Raw genomic sequence first — 22,431 nt, 5'->3', positions numbered from 1 at the left:
CCTCTTTAATCATCTGGTAAGCAGCATTTACTGCTGTAGCAGATACAGAGTTAATTCTTTTGGTAGAGAATGTTTGGTAGCCTATCACCATGCAAGCATACTTAACTAGATCATCCTTGATGGAGTTGACTGTCATGCCTCGTGAATCGCTCACTGAGCCGGTGAGCCTTGACATTTCTGTTTTGCTTATTGTCCTTAGGGCTGGCACTTCCCCTATGTTGCAGAAATCGGTGACTGCATGAATTGCCTATGGCATGATATCATGTGTCCTCTCTAGGTACATCTTGTCACCATGGACTCTACTCAAAATGATCCTAATATGATCCTCTGTAAAGTCTTCCAGAAAGTATACAACATTATGGAGTTTCTTCTTCTCTAAGATACTATATTCTGGTTTGATTTTCTTATCCTTTCCACAAAATAGACCTAGTTGGGAGTGGATTGCTAGAGACCCTAGGTCTTCAATCTTGCAATCAATATAGTCACAAATTCCCTCTTCTACTATCACTCTAGCTGGAACTTATGATAGGGCATTATACTTTGACTTCCTTTGAATGAAACTTTCAGACTCAATGCATGCACTAGAACTAGTATGAGATGCGGAAGCCATTGTAGAATATTTTAAGAACTTGAGAAATACCTTTAAAACACAAATTTAGGGCTTTCTAATTCTCCTTCACTCTGCACTCCATTGGTTGCTGAAACACCGCTTTGTGTTCTCCACTTGACCGTTTGCAATTTGAATTTGAATCTCCTTCGTGATTTGTCAATTTCTTGAAATCTCAGCTCAAATCGCCTTTTCTTCTCTCTACTCTTTGAAAAACTTTTCTTCACTCGAAAATAGATAGTGAGAAATGATTTGAAAAATGCTTTTATACATGTCTCTCACCTACCACCATTAATGCTCCTCTATTAGGGTGTAAACCCTAATTTGCCTTTTTACCATTTTTGGTCTTCTGCCAAGCGACAAGTATCACATACCGGTGAAGGTCTTTTATCAGTGTAAATCGGGGGTTCAAAAACATTTTGCCGTTTTCTCCCCCTAAGCCTTTTGAAGCTTAGTTTGCCGATTCCAATATTTCCACACTAGGTGTAGAAACCGGTTCCTCTTCCAACATTGTTGGTTTCTTCCCCCAGGTTTTGTTCATGTTCACTTGAACTATTTCAACATCAATTTCTCCTTCTGGAGTGACCGATATATCATCAGATTCACTCTTTCTGCTTCTGCAGAATCTTTCCACATGACCTGATTTGTTGCAATGATAGCAAATCATTCCAAGTGCTCTCCAAGGTCCATTATTTATGTTTCCATTCTTCCTTCTGCATGTAGCAGCAGTGTGACCATGACCATGACAAACCCAACAGTTTTCTCTCCATCCAGTTGCCGATTGATAGCCATTGCTTATTGGCGGATGATTGAAGATATTAAACTGGTTGTGGTTCTAGTTCACAAAAGGTTCAGGACCAACTCCTTGGGTCCTTTGAGGATATCTTCCAATGTTATTCATCACAGACCTGCATTCAAATGCTCTATGCCAAAACTTGTTGCATGCATAACAATGACCATTGAACTTATTGGATCTAGGTACATTGTTAATAAAGTAAGGAAAATTATTGTAGGCTTTGCTTTTACATACATTGGCAGTGTGTCCTTCTTTAAGACAGTTAAAGCAAACAGGTTTGAATTTTTGCTTACCTTTTCCTTTGAATGTCGGTTGCTTCTTTGATGCTTCAACATTTGTTCCTAAGAATTCTCCTTCCTCATGACTAGAGAAACCAAGTCCATTGGTATTCCTTGCTGGTCTAGATGACTCAATCTTTTGCTCTAGCTTAACAATGCTCTTGTTGAACTTAGCAAGTATTTCCTTTGACTCAGAGAGTTCTTTGGAAATAGCAATATTTGTCTCCATTAGGCTTGCATTTCAAAGATGGCTATGTTTAGTTCATCTTGTACTACTTCTTTTTCCATTTTTCTCTCATGAAGGTGAGCAGTCAGTGCACTAATCTCTTGTTTCATCTTGGAGATCTCATGATCTTTGTCCTTCACCAGATCTTCAGCTTTCCTCCAGTTCTCAAGCTCTTGACTAAACCAAATAGTCATTCCTTCCAAGTCGTTTCTCATATTGGAGTGTGAATCATTCAACTTATTTACTTCTACTATCATGGCTTCCATAGCTGCTTCATCTGCAGAACTATTTTTAGATAGCTCCATCAGCTTTTCTGCATGTTCTCTCCTTTTTGCCTGAGATGCCTTGTATTTGACCATAAGATCATCATAGGCTTTCTTAGACTGAGTGAGTCGTTGAGTAAGTTCCTTCAAGGTGTATTCCCCCATATCTCTTTCCAAGTGGTTAAACTTATAGAAAGGTAGGCTTTGATACCAATTGATGAATACTAAGAGGTGGGGGTGAATTAGTATGCCAAAAAACACTACACTAAAACACTTAAACAATCTAAAGATAAACTGGTAAAACAATTTAATAAACAGACCAGTTATCACACATGCAAACCAAAATGCAAATAAAGCATTCACCCACTAAAGCAATACAACCATAACACAAGATATTTGACGTGGAAACCCAAATGGGGAAAACCACGGTGAGATGGAACTCACAAGTCACTATCTATAGAATAGAAACCAAACCGGTTAAGGTCAGACTGTTTAAGGTCTTACAATGTTCTTCACTAGAACAGATCCTATTAGGAATCTCAATCTCTGTTAGGAGATAAGTCCGATCAAGGACTACCTTGCTAGAGGATTTTAGATTCATAGAGGTGAGCCACCTTGTAAGAGGATTTTACAAAAGGCTTTTGGGCCTACCTAGTTAAGGGCTACATACTTGTAAAAGATGTGAGTAATCAATAAGTGTTTGATCTATCTAATAGCACACATTGCTTGTTTAGATCTCGTATAGCTCATAGCTAATGCATTCCAACATTACTTCAGTCTTCTCTGTCTCTCACTCAGTTACAACTTGATCTTCTCAGATAAGATCGCTCTTACAATGACTCATCAACCACCTTAAACCCTAGCACAAACAAAAACTTTCAACAACAACCTAAAACCCTAGACATGATGTCGTTTTAAAGGAGTCTAATTCCATGTCGGTCCAATAGGATTGCATTTCAATTTCCTAGGTTCAATGAATCTAGACATACTCAGTAACAGGACACAAGAAGCACCACCGGTGTGTCAGCACCGTCAAACAATTGGTGGACTGGTAGCTCATCACAAAATGTCGGTTGGTAACTCATCACAGAGTATTATTGGTTCATACAAAATACCGGTTGCCGGTTTAACAAAAATGAAGACTGGTAAGAATGTGTTTTGCCACTTTGCTCCCTCGTACTGCTTAAGATCTATGAACCGCTTGGGGTCGACAAAAATGAAGTCTGGAACCTCATATTGTTGTCTTTATTTCAAACTTTTTTTGTTCTCTTCCATTGCAGCACATATGCAATAGGTTTCACTTTTCAAGAGAAGGGACAAAAGTTTTCAAAATGGAGAACAACAAAAATGGAGACTCTATTGGGGAGAGCCAAGTAAGCTAGGTCTTATACTGTAGATATGTCTTTATTACATAAACTGTTGAGATCAGGTTCCCTTGGTTTTAGTCTGAAAATTATTGTGATTACCTTTCTAAAGAAAATCCTTGGTTTATCTCATAGCATCTTATAATACTACGTTGTTCTTTTCTAAAGACCAACAATTTCATTTTTAGGTGTCTTGTAATCACTATGTTAAATTATATATTTTATTCCCAAGATATTGGGTGGTGACTTTGAAGTAAAAAAAACCAGTGTTCTTATAGAAAAAACTCACAGTCACTTCAAAAGTTTAGCAAAATGAACAAGAGAATGAATACTAGGTCTTATATGAAGGAAAACCCTCAAGAAAAGTTGCATGAAGAGTTACCTAAAATAGTCAAGAAGGGCTGGAGAGGGAATGTTATTCTTGAGTATCAAATCAGTCATGGAAACAAAAGAGTAATCAAATAGGCAAGTCTTCTGAGTGTCCTATATACGCAAGATCTAATGCCTCTTCTCATGACTCTGACTAGGATATTATGGGTTTTCATGTTGGCCTATTTGTCACTAATGATGATATCCAAACCTTTCACCCAAGATTGTCTAATGTCAATGTTTCTGGGAGAGATAGGCATAGTACAAGTAATAGTGCCAATTCCATTCCCAAAACTATGGAAGGAAATATTAGCCTGATTGATGTGGACTAGTTAAATGTGTTTGATTCAGAGGAAACCTTGCCAGACCAAGATGAAGTGTCTCAAGAGATTGAGGTTCTAAATTAGAGAGTACACCAATTGATTGCATTAAGAAAAAAGAAATAAAAGGAAAAGGAGAATTAAACCAAAGCCAAACTCATTGAAAGAGATAGATTATTAAGATAGATTGCAGATCTTGAGTTGTTTTCTCAAGAAGAACTTGTGAGTAAAGAGCAAGGTCCTATTATTAGGCAAATCCTTGATCCAAAATTTGTTTCTACACCTAAGGTTGTATCACAACCTAGTAGGGAGGTCCATAGTGATCACCAACTTGCTAGACCTGTTATTGACAAAGGGAAGCAGAAGGTGGTGGAGACTAGATCCATAGGTTTGGTGTCAGGAAGTGTAGAAGGACCCTGGAGAATGATGTTGCATGAGGTCAAAGTAGAAAGGGTAAGGAAGGAAAATGAAGACTTGAAAAGAGAGTTAGAAAGGGCTGAAATAGAAGCACTAAATGTAGAGTTCAGGAGAAAAATACGATGCTTGAAAGCTCCTCCTATAACCTTCCCACCTGTAAATCATAGTAATCCCACATCCCAACATACTTCTACCTCTTTGTTGAGCACTCAACCAATGATACAAACAAGTGCTATCCCACTCGTTAACCAATCTAATAATGCTGACCCAAATAATTTTTCTATCCCTCTAAGTACAATTCCAGCAAATCAGGCCAGTCACAGATTACCCCATAATCAAATCCATTAAAATCCTAGAGTTGGCAAATTAGGCCCAAGGGTGAATACTGGAAACAACTTTATTGGAAATTAGTTTCAAAGGAGACCGATAAATGTTGAGTTGTATTGGTCATTATATTTTGATGGAATTCCCGGATATCCAAACCATGTCCCTATTGAAATGAGGGATAAACTCCAGAAGTTTGCTGGGAATAATGCTGTCAGTGCTAAAGAGCATCTGAAATCTTTTGGTGACATGATTAATGACTATGAAATTGCACATGAAGATGTCATCATGAAATTGTTTGCGCAATCCTTGATCAACGATGGTAGAGATTAGTATAGAGGGTTACCTATGGATAGTGTTGGTTCATGGGAAGAGTTCAAAATTCGCTTTCAAAAGCAATATGGAGACAATACAAATGTGAGCTTCATGCTCAATGAGTTTAATAACATCAGGAAATCTGATAATGAAGCCGTCACAGATTTTAATGCAAGGTTTCAAAAGGAAATGCATAGACTTTTTCAAGCAATGAGGTTAGATGAAAATGGGTGTCTAACTACCTATTATAATGCATTTGACCCAAAAATGGCTTACATTCTCAGAGATAAGAACCCTCATAGTCTAAGAGATGCTTTCAGAATCGTAATTAATATGGAGAGTAATAGAAAAGCATCGGGTAAAGTGGTAAGATAGACTGATGGGAGATTGTGGCAAGAACAAAAGCCACAACAAAATAAGTCCTCTAAAGAAGAGGATAAGATAGAAAAAATAATGACTGTTGTCAAGGATCTTACTACTGAAATAAGTAAGCCTGAGAGGCCTCAATACAATTGGTAGGATAGACCAGCTAGATCGTATGATATGCCATATAACACTACATGGAAAGATGGCAAACTAGTGCAAGATAAATCAAAGGGCACACAAAATAAGAATACTCTTGATCCGTTGAAGGGAGGAGACGTACACAATGTGGAAAGTACCCCTTGTAGTATGGCTTGTGATGGGACACATTACCCCTACTAGTGTGTCGTGGCTCAAGCTCTGAATGAATCCATGAGAAGTGAGGAAGGACCTGCAGTTAATATGGTTGAGTATACTATGAAAACTGACTGTGAGTCTTCAGAGGATGAAGCAAGTGAATATGATGTCTCAAAAGGCAATGCAAATTGCTAGGAGCAATTGACAATTGATTAGCATCCCACTCTAAATGTAGAAGACCAGGAGGTTCATCTGAGGAGACCTAGGGAGGAGGAAGTCAAGAATCTCATTAAGGAAGCAATAGCTAAAGCCAAGCATAATTACAATCTAAGGAGCAACAAAGATGATAGGAGTCAAGGTATGCTTGGTTCTCTATTTTTTAAAGAAACTTCTTCGAAGAGGTCCACTGAGAACAAAAGTTCTATCAAAGATAGTCAGGCCAAAAGTGATTAGTCAAGTAATTCAGCGAAATTTGATATTGTTGATACAACTAGATATAAAACAGAAACCACTGGTGACAAGAGAATTGGTCACCAGAAGGAAGAAAAGGTTAAATCTTATGTTGAGTCTAATGTTAATGATGTTTTTGATATGAATCAAGATTTAAGGTAGATGAAGGTTTCAGTACCTTTAATAGAGTTGCTGAAAATAAAAGAACATAGGGAGGCTGCCTTTTCTTTGATTTCAAGTATATTAGGTGCAGATGATTTTTCTAAAAGAGGAACTACAAAAGATGAGAAGGATCAAGAACAAGTGGTCTTGGAAGTTTATGTGGGCACCACTATCATCAGGAACCATCTCAAATAGATCCCTTTTAAGTCACACTGTTAGTTAATAACAAATTGATTAAAAATTGCATGATAGATTCTAGTGCAGCTACTAATGTGATGCCTTATGGGGTTATGAAAGAACTAGGTTTGTCTATAAACACTTCATATGGGAGGTGTTATGCCATGGATAATAGAGAAGTGCCTATTGTGGGTACTATGAAAGATGTAGAAGTAAAAATAGCAGCTTTCCCTAAAGCTACTTATAAAATGGATGTAATTGTTACAGACACCAAGCCACATTATGGCATGCTTCTGTCTAGACAATGGGTTGTTGTTGTTGGAGGACATTTTCAGCTAGATTTTTCATATGCAACTATCCCAGTGAATGGGAATTCTATAAAATTATATAGAGAACCATGTGCCCTAGTATTTATTGAAAAAATTGACCCAAGCGTGCTTAATCGCATGATTGATGTAGATCTTGATAACTTCAGGATCGAACCCATTCAACCTTAGTTAAAGAATACTGATCCTATTGTCAATGAGATGGAATCACAACAAGAAGACCTGTGGCAAATGTACTTTGATGGAGCTTTCTCTAAGGAAGGGTCTGGAATAGGAGTGCTATTTGTTTCCCCATTAGGTATTACCTTCAAGTATTCTTTTCTGTTAGCATTCCAATTTACAAACAACACAGCTGAGTATGAAGCTTTGTTATTGGGCTTAGAAATTGCTAAAAGACATGGGATCAAATTGTTAAGGGTTTATGGAGACTCTGAACTTGTAGTGTCTCAGATAAGGTCATGATATGCATCTAAAAATGACAAGTTAAAAGGATATAAGCATGTTTTTTGGGATATCATTGAAAACTTTAATGCATTTTCTATTGATTGGATTGAAAGGTCTAAGAAAATTATGGTAGACATTTTAGGTAATGTTGCATTAAAGAATGATGATGTAACATTGACTAGAGTTTCAATAATTGTTACAAAAGCCAAACCAGCCATCCCAGATAATGTGTACAATTGGCAAGTTTTTGAGGATGATGAAGACATCCTTAGATTTATATAATGCATAGATGACTATGAGGGTCAAAAGATTGATTGTAATGCATTGGTGGAAGTTGGAGATGGATAGGAAACCATTCTTGGAAGTGACATAGTGCATCTACAAACTAACGAGATACCCAGGGGACTAGTTGAACTTGAGGGTATGTTCAGTTACAGTGATGGTAACTTACACCAAGCATCATCTACAAAACTGGAGGAATTGGATGAGGTGAACTTAGGGACAGAAGCATCCCCTAAGCTAGTATATATTGGGAAAAACATGTCTCCCGATGTTAGGACCAACCTCATTAACTTATTAAAAGGGTATAAATATGTTTTTACTTGGTTCTATGAGGACTTGAAGGCATATAGACAAGATTTATTTCAACATGAAATTCCTCTACATGTTGATGCTAAGCCTTTTTGACAGAAGCAATGACCTATTAACCCCCTTTTGGAGACCAAAATGCAACAAGAGTTGACCAAGTGAAGGGAAGGGGGGATTATTAAACCTATAAGACATTCTTCATGGGTATCCAACCTGGTCCCTCTCAGAAAGATCAATGGGGATATAAGACTTTGTGTAGATTTTAGAAATCTGAATGTTGCCTCATTAAAGGACAATTATTCTTCCCCAAATATGGAAGCCATGTTACAAAGGGTAACAGGTTGTGATCTATTATCAATGATGGATGGGTTCTTAGGTTATAATCAGGTACTAGTGAAAGAGTCTGAGCAATTTAAGACTGCTTTTACTACCCCTTGGGGGACTTATGTGTATGTGAGAATGCCATTTGGCTTGAAGAATGCTGGAGCTATTGTTCAAAGAGAAAAGGATGTAGATTTTAAGGAGTCTATCAACATCATAATGGTAGTTTACCAGGATGATTTGATGTGTTTTTCAAAGAAGGCAGATGATAACTATGGTCATCTAGAAAAGGTTTTTTGCAAGGCTCTAGAGTTTGGTGTATCCTTGAACCCAAAAAATGTCATTTTGTAGTGACTACAGGAAAATTGTTAGGGCATATTGTCTCCAAGGAAGGGGTTAGAATAGACCCTGAAAGGATTGAAGCTATAAATAATGTACCTTAGCCAAAGAATGTTAAAGGGATTCAGTCTTTCTTGGGCAAGGTAAATTTTGTTAGAAGATTTATAGCTAACTTTGTTGAGATTGTTAAGCCTATTGTTAAATTACTTAAAAAAGACGCAAAGTTTTCTTGGGGTGAAGAAGTTGCATAGGCTTTTGACAAAATCAAGAAGGCTATTTAGGAAGCACCGGTGCTAAAATCACCTTATTATAGTGAGCCTTTCTCATTATTTTCTTTTGCTTCTTATCACACAGTAGCAGTAGTTTTGCTTCAAAAGGATGATGAAGGATATGAACATCCAATTGCTTTCTATAGAAAATCTTTACAAGCTACTCAATTAAAGTATGAAATCATGGAGAAGCAGGCATATACTCTAGTCAAAGCCATAAAGGTTAGGCCTTATCTAGTAAATGCTCAAATTTTATCCTAGGAACCACATGTAGTTGTAAAAGACATTCTATCCTAGTCTAAAGTAACTAGAAAGAGATGCAGATGGATAACTAGAATACAAGAGTTTGACTTAGAGATCAAGATCACCAAACTGGTAAGAGGATTAGGCCTTGCAAAGTTGATGGTTGAATCGAATCTGGTTACTGTTGATATTAATAATGTTGAAACAGAGGAAGTACTGATCACTGGTATCGAGAGGAAACCAAGGTATTTAGATGTGGTACACTTCTTGAAGAATGCCTTGTGTTCAGAAGGTATGATACACAACAAGATGAGAACATTGAAGTTAAAATCACAGAAATATATTCTTATTTAGGGGGACTATTATTGGAGGAATATTGATGGGATTCTACTAGTTTACCTGGACGAATTCCAAGCTGGGAAGGTTTTGGAAGAGATGCACAGTGGAGTGTGTGAAGGCCACTATTTAGCTAAGGCTACTGGTCATAGGATAATCTGAGCAGGGTATTATTGGCCAACTTTGTTTAAGGATGCTCATAAATATGTTCAGAAATGTGATCCTTATCAAAGGTTTTCTTCTAGAATAAGGCATGCTGGTGCTTTGCCTTTGAATTCTATTACATTTGAAGCCCCTTTTGTTCAACGGGGCATTGATTTTATTGGATAAATAATAGAAAAATCAACCAGGGGTCATAGGTGGATCCTAGTGGCTACAGACTATTTCACCAAGTGGATTGAAGCCATACCTACCAAACAGGCCACTAGTAAGGTAGTCATAAATTTTTTGATGGATAATATAGTGACAAAGTTTGGTGTGCTAGCTAAAATAGTCATGGACAATGCTATGTGCTCTAGATCTAAGGAGTTTGCATAATTTTGTGCCAATTATGGAATTATTATGTCATACTCTTCACCTTACCACCCATAGGAAAATGGCCAGGCAGAATCGAGCAATGAAAGCCTCCTCAACATCATCAAGAAGATCCTAGAGGAAAATAAAAGGTCCTGGGATGAAAAGCTCTGATTAGGTTTATGGGCTTTTAGGGTGACTATAAAAGGGACCATTGGTACACCGCCTTTTGAGCTAGTTTATGGAGTGAAGGCAAGGTTACCTGTGAACAATTTGCTTCCACTTTACCAATTGTTGTAGATTGATGAACTTGAAATGTCTGAACCCATGGAAGAAAGAATGATTCAGCTCATAGAGTTGGAGGAAATAAGGACTGCAGCCCATAAAAGGAACATGAAACTTCGATTACAGTCAAAGTACATTTTTGATAAAAGGACTAGTGCAAGAAAGTTTTAGATTGATGACATGGTGTTGCAGTGGAATGCAAAAGACCAAGATAAAGGCAAGCATGAGAAATTTGAATCACTATGGATAGGCCTTTTAGTTGTTTGTGATATCAATGGAAAGGATTCATACTTCTTGCAAAGAATGAATGGCGAAGTACAGGAATTTTCTAAAATATTACTTCTCTTGATTTGTTTCAGTCCATGCATAGTAGTTGTAGGCTGTATATATTTTCTTTCAATTGTGTGTTTTTCAATAAAGAGCCCTTGTTTAAATTTTGGGAGAAGTTATTTGTTCTAGAGTGGTCTGCATTCTAGAGTTTTGCTAAATTCTTGTGTTGGTCTTGCGTCCAACCATCCCCAATCAGAGCCACTGCTAGGACCTATAAAATTTTTATGAATTTGGGATGCCCATTTCTAATTTTTGCATCCTCTATCAAAGGAATACCTAATGGGTTAGATCAATTAGGATTCATTTCAAGGAAGGACAAAACAAAACCCAGTTTGCATCCTCCCCTCATGCAAAAATTCCAAGTAAATGCAATTAGTTGGTGTATTGCTAGTGGCCCTGCGTAGTTCTTGAAGAGGTTCAAAAACCTTCAGGCGAAAACAAATGGCAGAAGTCGCGTGGTAGAGGAAAGGACCCAGAGGGTTTTCAAGAAAAGGGCTAGGCGTCAACAATTTATCCCACATTGGTCATGGGGAGGAGCGTTTTAGCATTTAAGTGTAAAGTCGCACACATTCATAGTGTCAAATCTTAAGGGCTTTTGACAAGGAGCTAACTCAAGGACTCAGTGGACCCCACGTGCGCACGTGCATCCTGAGGCAACCAAATTTTGTAGGGGAAAGGCAAAATAACCAGTGAGCAAATCAAATAAGATCCAACAATGATCACAACTGATCCAATGGTGGTCTCTAGGTCACAATGGGAAGTTGCTTTTTAGAGTATCCATCATGAATAGGTGACAAAGCATGCCCACATCTAGTGAAGGGTTCAACCTAAAGTGACATGGCAGTTAAGGTGGTGCCTAGTTGGATCCAAAGGTGAACCAGTGGCTGACACGTGGTGGGCCTGGCAAAAGGGGTGAGCGGAAAAGACCAATTTGAGACCTCACGACTTAAACCCAATTTCCAGCTCGCTACAATAAAATGCTAACACCCAAAAGACTAGAGACCTTGCAAGTGAGCAGATCTGCAGAAGATCCAACGGTGGTCGCTAGGTCCCGATGAGAATTCTACTAGCTGGCATATCCCTCATGACCCCACGACAAAGAAGAGCTCCATTCTAGTGGTGAACCACGACTAGCAGTTAATGCAAGTGGTTAAGGTATGCGGTTCATTCCGGTGGTTAGCAGGGGCCATGCCAAGGTGTCAGAGTGGAAAGCCCAAAATGAATACCCTCACGACAAGTGGCACCCCATTGTGAAATCTGAAGCCAATCAGAGGGTGCCACATGGTGAAACCATAGCATAAGAGAGAGCCACTTAGAATGAGATAAGGATTGAGTAGGTAGAGAAAGATCCAATGGTCAGCTGAGTTGATCGAATGGTGGTCACTATATCGCGATCAGGAGACATACGATTTTTATTCACCATAACTTGGCGACCGAGTGCTGGGGCCCACTAAGAGAAGCATATCAAATTTGATCGAGGGTTGTGGTTTCATTTTGGGCATGAGTCCAAGCCATGCTGAGGCGGCAGGACTAGGACCCTAGAGCCAATCAGGGGATGCCATGTGTCAGGCCCGTCAGAAGAGAAAGTGATAGAGGCGAGGTAAAGGTCAGACATGTTAGGGTAGATCAATGACTGTCGCCAAGTCACAACGAAAAGTTTCTTGATGGCAAAAAGCTGTGACTCGGCGACCAAGCAGTGGGGCCCGATAGAAAGGAAGAGAAGTTTGGAGGAAGTAAAGAACAAGAAAGTTCCAAGAAGATATATGGTTGTTTCTATATGGCAATGGAAGCTACATCCAAACTTTAATGGCTGCAACTTGGCAACTAAAGAAAAAGTGCTCAGAGAAAAGGCCTCATGATCAGTTGGCACTAAAGAAATTCAAATATTCAAAAGAAATATTGACATAGCTATGCAAGTTGGATATGACATTGCTTCAAGATAAAAAAAATTGGTTAGTGAGAGGTACCCAGGAGATCTACAGGGAGATATGCGAAGAACATGATGGTGCACTGCTTTGTGATAAGAACTCATCAATGCTCTACTACAAGATGATCCACTAGTATTATGAAGTTGTCATTTGTTGCAACTAGTTTTGGGTCATAGGGCCTGCCCTTTCGGCCATTGTCCATGTGAATGCCTAGTGAATTAATGAGGTACGCATCCTAGAAGGAATGTTAGATCTTTCCCTCCACTGCAATGGAACTTTTGCATTAAATGACTGTTAGGGTAAGATTTCTCTTATAGGTGGTGTGAAGCTTATTGCATCCTAATTTCTATAAAAGGGTACGAAGGGTACCTAGAAAAGGGGACACAACTTTGTACCTAAACTTTGACAAAATTAATGCAGGCTTTTGTCTTAGCAATTTCTGAGTCTAATATGAAGTACTTGTAACCTTCTGATAGAGGAACGAAATATACAGTCTAGAGAATTTAAACTCGAACTTATGTTGTCTCTGTATCATTGTACTGGTGTTTATTCCATTTAAGTAATCAAGGATCGCTTATTTGAATGATTTGCTAGGCATCTAATGATGTTGTTTTTAGTCTTTTTCTCAAGGGGGAAAATATAAATATACTTGAAACAAAATCGATGATATGAGTACTTTTGGTGTGGATTGGATGATGAAGCCTAGTGCAGATTGGGACTCTATATATGTCAGGCATATTCAGGGTTGATAGATCAAGGATTTGTGATGTGTGTATTAGTTTCTCTTGTCAGATTGCAGTCTATTATAGATGACTCTGTTGCCCAGATAAGGCACTAGTTTATCTGTTGAGTCTTTGGGTGCATTTTGGATCCTATTCAAAAGAAAAAATCAACTTTCTATTTATGTTTTAGTTTTACGGGTTAGTAAGGAAAATTTGCAAGAATTTACATTGGTTTCCAGCAAAACATTTAATATTTTTAGGAGAATATAGTCTTAAAGGGTTAACTTGCCCAAGCTTTTATAAGCTTAAAGTGTAGGAGGTTTCCTCAGTCTAGAACCTCATATTTTTGTCTTTATTTCAAACTTTTGTTGTTCTCTTCCATTGCAGCAAAGAGGCAGTAGTTTTCACTTTTCAAGAGAAGGGACAGGAGTTTTCAAAATGGAGAACAACACTGCATAGATCCAAACAAGGACAATTATGTAAGCAATGATGATAGTTCGTATTGGAAGGTTAAAAAAAATTCTACTAGAGAAGAGAACTTGACAATTATCGAAATGAGGGTTATGGAAAAAATGACAGAAGACATGATAAGAGAGTGTTTAGAGGAACTTGCTTTAAGTGTGGAGGAGGACATCATTTTTTTGAATGTAGGAAGGCGGAAAACATTGGAAGAATGACATTGACAGAAGAAGACCCTACTAGATCAGCCAACAAACTAGAATATGAATAACTTTTGATGATAAGAAGATCCTTATGGCCTTATGTCATACCAGAGAGGATGAAGAACCCTTGCAGAGGAGAAATTTGTTCAAGACCAAATGTAAGGTATCAGGTAAGTGTTGTAAAGTCATTATTGATAGTGCAAGTTTGGATAATCTTGTTTTAGAGGAGATGGTGAATAAGTTAAAGTTGGAAAGATTGAAACACCCTAAGCCTTACTAGATAAAATGGATTCAAGATGATCATGAGATATTCATAAGTGAACAATGTTCGATAAAATTGAAAATTGGAAATTAGATCATGAAGTTTTGTGTGATTATGCCTATGTATATTTTGTGGTGCAGAAGCACCTAGACATCAAGACATTGGAGGAGATCCTGAGAGATATTTTAATCCATATGTTTGGATATGATATTCAATGTAATAAAATCAAATGTAATGCCTAAGGGCAAACAAAATTGTAAAATTGTCATTTAGTTGTCATTTTAAGAGTCATGTGATGTGTTTTGTAAAGCCATGAAGTCATTTATTCAAAAGTGTAAAAGTTGTCAACTTGACAATAAAATGTTGTCAAGCAAAGTTGCAAAAATGCAACAAAAGTTGAAAAGGGGTTAAAAGTTGGTTATGAGAGGTAGTTGTAAGGTCAAAACTGACCAAGAGTCTATAAAAATTCATTTTATGGTCGTTCCAAATCATAAAGAAAAGAAAGGAAAGAAAGGAGAACATTTTGATACATTTTGGTGTATTCTACTATTGCTATTTTGATTGGCTTTCCAGTTTTTATGTTGGTTCTAGGTCTTGCATGACCATGTATGACCTGGAAACCTTTGTAAATGTATAATGAATGGTTAGATATGTGAAATACCTTTCTTTTCCATTTGGTTTGGAGTGATTATGTTTCTAAATGAAGAAATTATGGAAGTTTTGGTGAAAGTTGTTGTTTGCAGATTTGAGGTTTCTTGAGAACAGTCATGTTACAGAATATGGTACGGATTCATATGAAATTATTATGACCTATAAATAGATTCATTGGATAGATATGTGAATTATCTTTCATTTCCATTTGGTCTGAGTCATTTTTATTTAGATTTGTGGAAGTTATGAATATTTTGGTGAAAACTGGTTTTAAAAGGTCTTCAATGGAGTTGCAGGCAATGGTTTGACATTATCTCATGATTTAAGAATTGGAAAATTTAATGGATTACATATTCTGAATCTATATTCATAAATATTTCATATGAAATTGGTTTGGTGTCATTTTGTTATGTTTTGTGAAAGATATTTGATGCCCTAGGCGGACTGGGCATGCACATGCTCTGTTTGGGAACAACAGTATTGAGTCTCGGTACAGAGGCCATAACTTTTAATCTAACCATTGGATTCTCCTAATTTTTGGATATGTTTTAAGAAGTATAGTTCATTTTCACCAAAGGGATCTTTGAAATAATATCTGGGTCAAAAGTTATGAATGACAGAATACAGGTCTATGACTGGGAACTTTAAAGATTAAAGTGTGAACCATGAATATGGGTTATTGCATTAAGTTGATATTAATGAAGAGATGATTGAAAGAAGTTGTTATTTTGCCTCTAAAGAATGAGTTTAAATGGATATTGATATTTGAGTATGTAGATAGGGATGAATTCTTTGTTCCCTCTGCATCAAATTGGTATCTGAGCTAGAAGAGCCTGAGTGTGTGGGTAGAGCGCCGAAGGAGGCAATCAACACCAGGACCTAGCCCAAGAAGAGTTGAAATGTTGTGTTGTTAATGTGTTTGGTTGCAGGTGCTTGTCCATCTAGCTGCAAGAGGAATTTGGTGTTGTGTGTGGGCAGACAAGGAAGGTCTGTCAAGGGCCAAAGGGATGGTCCATTGGTTGCCAAGAGACTAGGGAGAGAGGCAAAGAGGAGGACTCCTAGGTGAGGCAAAGGTGAGTTGTTTATTGGTGAGGTGATGCAGCATGGAGAGGTGGACTTATGGTTGGTAAAAGCACTTGGATGGCAGCCATTACATACTCCACTAATAGGAGTTATTGAGGAGGTAGATACAAGGACAGTCCTGTGTCCTTTTGGAGATGGTGATTGCAGTAAAGGCATGAGAATGGTGATAAGATGAAGAGGCAAAGACAAAGATGAAGGTGATGATTTTAATCCAAAGCATAAATTTTATTTTCTTGCAGGTTATTATCCCTATGTTTCCAAGGGACTTGAAAAGTTTTCAAGGTCGGTAGTATGGTGTAGAAGCACCTAGACATCAAGACATTGGAGGAGATCCTGAGAGATATTTTAATCCATATGTTTGGATATGATATTCAATGTAATAAAATCAAATGTAATGCCTAAGGGCAAACAAAATTGTAAAATTGTCATTTAGTTGTCATTTTAAGAGTCATGTGATGTGTTTTGTAAAGCCATGAAGTCATTTATTCAAAAGTGTAAAAGTTGTCAACTTGACAATAAAATGTTGTCAAGCAAAGTTGCAAAAATGCAACAAAAGTTGAAAAGGGGTTAAAAGTTGGTTATGAGAGGTAGTTGTAAGGTCAAAACTGACCAAGAGTCTATAAAAATTCATTTTATGGTCGTTCCAAATCATAAAGAAAAGAAAGGAAAGAAAGGAGAACATTTTGATACATTTTGGTGTATTCTACTATTGCTATTTTGATTGGCTTTCCAGTTTTTATGTTGGTTCTAGGTCTTGCACGACCATGTATGACCTGGAAACCTTTTTAAATGTATAATTAATGGTTAGATATGTGAAATACCTTTCTTTTCCATTTTGTTTGGAGTGATTATGTTTCTAAATGAAGAAATTATGGAAGTTTTGGTGAAAGTTGTTGTTTGCAGATTTGAGGTTTCCTGAGAACAGTCATGTTGCAGAATATGGTACAGATTCATATGAAATTATTATGACCTATAAATAGATTCATTGGATAGATATGTGGATTATCTTTCATTTCCATTTGGTCTGAGTCATTTTTATTTAGATTTGTGGAAGTTATGAATATTTGGGTGAAAACTGGTTTTAAAAGGTCTTCAATGGAGTTGCAGGCAACGGTTTGACATTATCTCATGATTTAAGAATTGGAAAATTTAATGGATTACATATTCTGAATCTATATTCATAAATATTTCATATGAAATTGGTTTGGTGTCATTTTGTTATGTTTTGTGAAAGATATTTGATGCCCTAGGCGGACTGGGCATGCACATGCTTTGTTTGGGAACAACAGTATTGAGTCTCGATACAGAGGCCATAACTTTTAATATAACCATTGGATTCTCCTAATTTTTTGATATGTTTTAAGAAGTATAGTTATCTAAATTTTCACCAAAGGGATCTTGGAAATAATATCTGGGTCAAAAGTTATGAATGACAGAATACAGGTCTATGACTAGGAACTTTAAAGATTGAAGTGTGAACCATGAATATGGGTTATTGCATTAAGTTGATATTAATGAAGAGATTATTGAAAGAAGTTGTTATTTTGCCTCTAAAGAATGAGTTTAAATGGATATTGATATTTGAGTATGCAGATAGGGATGAAGTCTTTGTTCCATCTGCATCATTTTGTTGGCATTTTGATGGTGTTTTGATTGTCATTGATGGACACACAGTTTCTTGATGTATAAGTTATGCTCAACTGGTAATTGTTCCAACCAGTATTGTGTATTATTGAATGTATAGTCCTGAGACTATTGGTATTTTGCAAAAGATGGTTTACTGGTCATAGATTGACTGAAGACCCCAAGGGGTTTGAGGATCTCAAGCGGTACGAAAGACCCAAGTGGTAGTTAACTTTTGATCGGAACACTACGATCTTCAAGTCTTCATTGTTGACAACCGGTAATTGTATATTGTATTAACTGGTATATATCTGTGATGAGTTACCAATCGGTATTACTGTAATGTGTGATGAGTTATCATCCACTGACACTTTGGCAGTGTGTTTGTGTCGTGTTACCAAATGTGTCCAGATGCACTGTACCTAGGAATCTGTAGTCTAATTCTGTTGGACCGACATGAAATCAAATTCCTTTATAAGGACATCATGTCTAGGGTTTGTGTATGAGATATAGAATAGAAAAGGTTATGTGTGATCATTGAAGAGAAGATTAGGTCTATGTGAAGAGATAGAGTGTGGAGATATTGAAGACTGAAGTAATGCTGAAATGCATTAACAAGGAGTTGTCAAGGATCTAATTAAGCATGTTGTGCTAGCATCTAGGTCATTCACTTGTCGATTACTCACATCTTCGACAAGTCTAAAGCCCTTAACCAGGTAGGCTCAGTGAAGCCTTTGTAAATCCTCTAACAAGGTGATTCACAACTATGGATCTTAAATCCTCTAATGGGTAGTCTTTAACATGACTTATCTCCTAACAAAGATCTAGATTCCTAACAGGATCTGTTCTAGTGAAGAACATTGTATGACCTTAACCGGTCTGACCTTAACTAGTCTGGTTACTATTTTGCAGATAGTTACTTGTGAGTTTCTACTCACTATGGTTTTTCCCATTTGGGTTTCCACTTCAAATATCTTGTGTTATGGTGATTGTTCTCTTGTGGGTGAATGATTTGTTTTCTATTTGGTTTACATATATCCTAACTAGTTTATTAGTGAATCTACTACACCGGTTATCTGCTAGACTATTTAGAAGTTTGCTTACAGTATTTTTTGGCATACTAATTCACTCCCCCCTCTTAGTACTCATCATATTTGTCATATCTTGTTGGGATGACCTTGATAGTATGATATTCAAGAAATACATGATGGGAGAAAGAACATATACACTATTGCTGCGAATGGGATGAAGTAAACCTTATTACCCATGGACGAGCCCCTAAAAAGTGAATTCTATACCAATGTTAGAATTTGTTTGGTTGATGGAAGTAAATTCTTGGATGGAATGAGACAAGAGAATGTGTGTTTTTCTTTAGTTCCTAAGAAGACTGAGTATCTAAAGAATGAAGAAGAACAACCAGAGGAGATAAAGGAGGTGTTGACAGAGTATGAAGACATCATTTTAGATAATGTGCCTGATGGATTACCGCCTATAAGAAGTATCAATCATTGCATGGACCTGATTCTGAGAGCTAGTTTGCCTAACAAAGCAGCACATCGGATGACACTGACATAAAATGAAGAGTTGAATAGCCAAGTTATGGAATTGTTGGAGAAAGGTTTGATTAGAGTATGAGTCCTTGTGCAGTACTAGTGGTGTTAGCACCTAAGAAGAATGGAGAATGGAGGATGTGTACCGATTCCAGAGCAATAAACAAGATCACAATGAAGTAGTAGTTTTCTTTTCATAAGATGGATGGCATAATAGATTGTTTGAGTGGATACAAATACGACACAAAGATAGACTTGAAGAGTTGATATCATCATATCAGGATTAGAGAAGGAGATGAATGGAAGACAACATTCAAGACAAATGAAGGATTGTATGAATGGTTGGTGATGCCTTTTGGGTTGACTAAAGCACTAAGTACTTTCATGAGATTGATGAATGAGGTATTAAAAAATTTATTGGCTAAGTTTTTTATCGTATATTTGGATGACATTTTAATTTTTAGTAAGTCAAAGAAAGAACATATGTTGTAGCTGAGATAAGTTTTGTAGAGATTGAGAGAAAAGAAGTTGAAAATAAATATTAAGAAGTGTAGTTTCATGAAGGAAGCATTAGTCTATTTGGGATTTGTAATATCTGCGGGTGGATTGAAGATGGACCCTAAGAAGGTAAAAGCGATTGTTGAATGACCTACATTGGAAAGAATTGGAGGGGTAACATTTCATGGATTGGCTAGTTTCTACTGGAAGTTTATCAGAAATTTTAGTTTAGTTTGTAGCCCTATGACTGAGGTAACGAGAGGCGATATGAAGGATTTCAAATGGACAATTAGAGAAAATAAGAGTTTTGAATTGGTGAAGCAGAAGGTGACTGAGCAACCTGTGTTAGCTTTACAAGATTTTAGCAAAGTATTTCAAGTGGACTTTGATGCAAGTGGAAATGCAATTGGAGTCGTGTTGAGTCAAGAAGGAAGAGAGATAGATTATTTTAGTGAAAAATTGAATGATGCAAGAAGGAGATATTCAGTGTATGATTAGGAATTTGATGCCATAGTTTAATCCTTGAAGAAGTGGAGACATTACTTGTTTCCTAAGGATTTTGTGTTGTATACCAATCATCAATATTTGCAGTATTTGAATAGTCAGAGTAAGTCGAATCAGAGACATATGAGGTGGGTAGAGCTCTTCCAGAGTTACACCTTTGTGTTGAAGCATAGAAGTGGAAAGTCAAACAAAGTTGTTAATGCATTGAGTAGAAGGAGGAATTTACAGATAGAGATGAGAGTGACAATGTTAGGATTTGAGGAGTGGAAGGCCTTGTATGATAATGACCCAAATTTTGCAGAACCTTGGAAAGCATGTAGAGAATCCGTTATGGTGGATAGGTGTAAGTGGTTGGATTATTTCATTCAAGATAATATGTTATTTAGAGGAGTTCAATTATGTATACCTAAGTGTTCTATGAGGGAGAATTTGATAAAGGAGAAGCATAGTGAAGAATTAGCCAGACACTTTGGCATTGACAAAACAATGGCATTGGTGAGTGAATATTACTTTTGGCCTCATATTCATAAGGATGTTAAGAGATCTGTGTAGAGTTGTAGAGTTTGTTAGGATGCAAAAGGTAGTAATCAAAATGTGGGATTGTATAAGTCTTTGACAAGTCCAGAGAAACCTTGGGAGGACATAAGCATGGATTTCATACCTAGATTAGCTTAGACACAGAGATGAAATGATTTTATATTTGTGGTCATGGATAGATTCTCAAAGATGGCTCATTTAATAACTTGTAAGAAGATATCAGATGGAGTGCATGTAGCTGAGTTATTTTTCAAGGAGGTAGTGAGATTGCATGGATTACCTAAGAGCATAGTTTTAGACAGAGACACAAAGTTTGTTTGTTATTTTTGGAGGACACTTTTGAACAAGATGAAGACGAATTTGAAATTTAGTTCTACTTTCCATGCATAGGACTGATGGATAGACAGAGGAAGTAAACTAGAGTTTGGTAAATTTGTTGAGATGCCTAGTTGCAGAGAAGAATGGAAGTTGGGATTTTTTTCTTGCACAAGCTGAGTTTGCCTACAATAATTTAGTAAATAGGAGTACCAAAAGAACACCTTTTGAGATTGTTACCAGAGTACACCCTAGAGGTATAACAAAATTGAGAGATATCAATAATGAAGATGAGAGAAGTGTAGAAGGAGAAGAATTTACAAATCATATGAAGGGTTACATGTTAAGGTTAACTGACAAATGGAGGATATAAACAACAAGTATAAGGAGAAATTAAATGAGAAGAGAAGACATAAGGAATTTGAAGTTAGCAATGAAGTGATGGTGTACATAAGAAAACAAAGATTTCTAGTTGGAACATATAACAAGTTGCAGAAGAGAATGTTTGGACCTTGTAAGATCTCGAGGAAATTCAGTTCCCAAAATGCATATGAAGTGGAGTTATTAGATAGTTAGGGTAGTATATCACCTATATTCAAAATTGTAGATCTACATCAGTATCATGAATCAAAATCCAGTGAAAAAAATATTGCAAACTTGGAGAAGTAGATGCCCTAGAAGGAACTAGATTTGATTGAAAACATTTTGGATGGTAGAATTGGTCGTAGCACTGCGAGCAGTCATTACAAAGAGTATCTTGTTAAATGGAAGAAAATACCAGTTAAAGATTCATCATGGATTTCTCAGGAAGATGTACACCATCTTGGTTTTTCTCTGACCCCAGCAAAGTGAGGGACTCACTTTTTCAACAACCCTGGATGTCTGATGCAAGAGCATCCTCAGTTCTTGGGAATCTTGCATCAACCAAAAATAATTATTTTCAGTTTGTTTTTTGTTTTGCAGTTTCAACATTTCTTGTTGCGTTTTCTTATATTTGTTGACCAGATCTTGTGGAGCTAGATTTTTCTTCTGGACGTGATTATCTCCCTTACCTCAAGTCCGCATGATGTTTGGATCTTGTTTTGGGAAATTATCGCTTTCAAAATCCAAGATAGTTTTCTGACTTAGAACACTGTAACTTCTTGGACCTATTTTGGCTTTTGGTGAATCTTTGCAAATCTTTTATTTAGCTTGTAGAGCTTCAGTTCATTGATGTAATGTTCCTTGGCATGTGGCCAACCTTCCCTTTGGTCCGCACTTCATCATTTGGATTTTCTAGAGGATTTTCTTTGGTAGAGGCCGACCTAGTGGTTTTACACATTCCATTTTTGTTCATCGATATTTGATTTTTCTTGGACTAACGTGGATCCCTCT

The sequence above is a fragment of the Cryptomeria japonica genome, chromosome 10 (assembly GCF_030272615.1).
Source record: "Cryptomeria japonica chromosome 10, Sugi_1.0, whole genome shotgun sequence".
Lineage (NCBI taxonomy): Eukaryota > Viridiplantae > Streptophyta > Pinopsida > Cupressales > Cupressaceae > Cryptomeria > Cryptomeria japonica.
Note: the sequence above shows the minus strand (reverse complement) of the source record.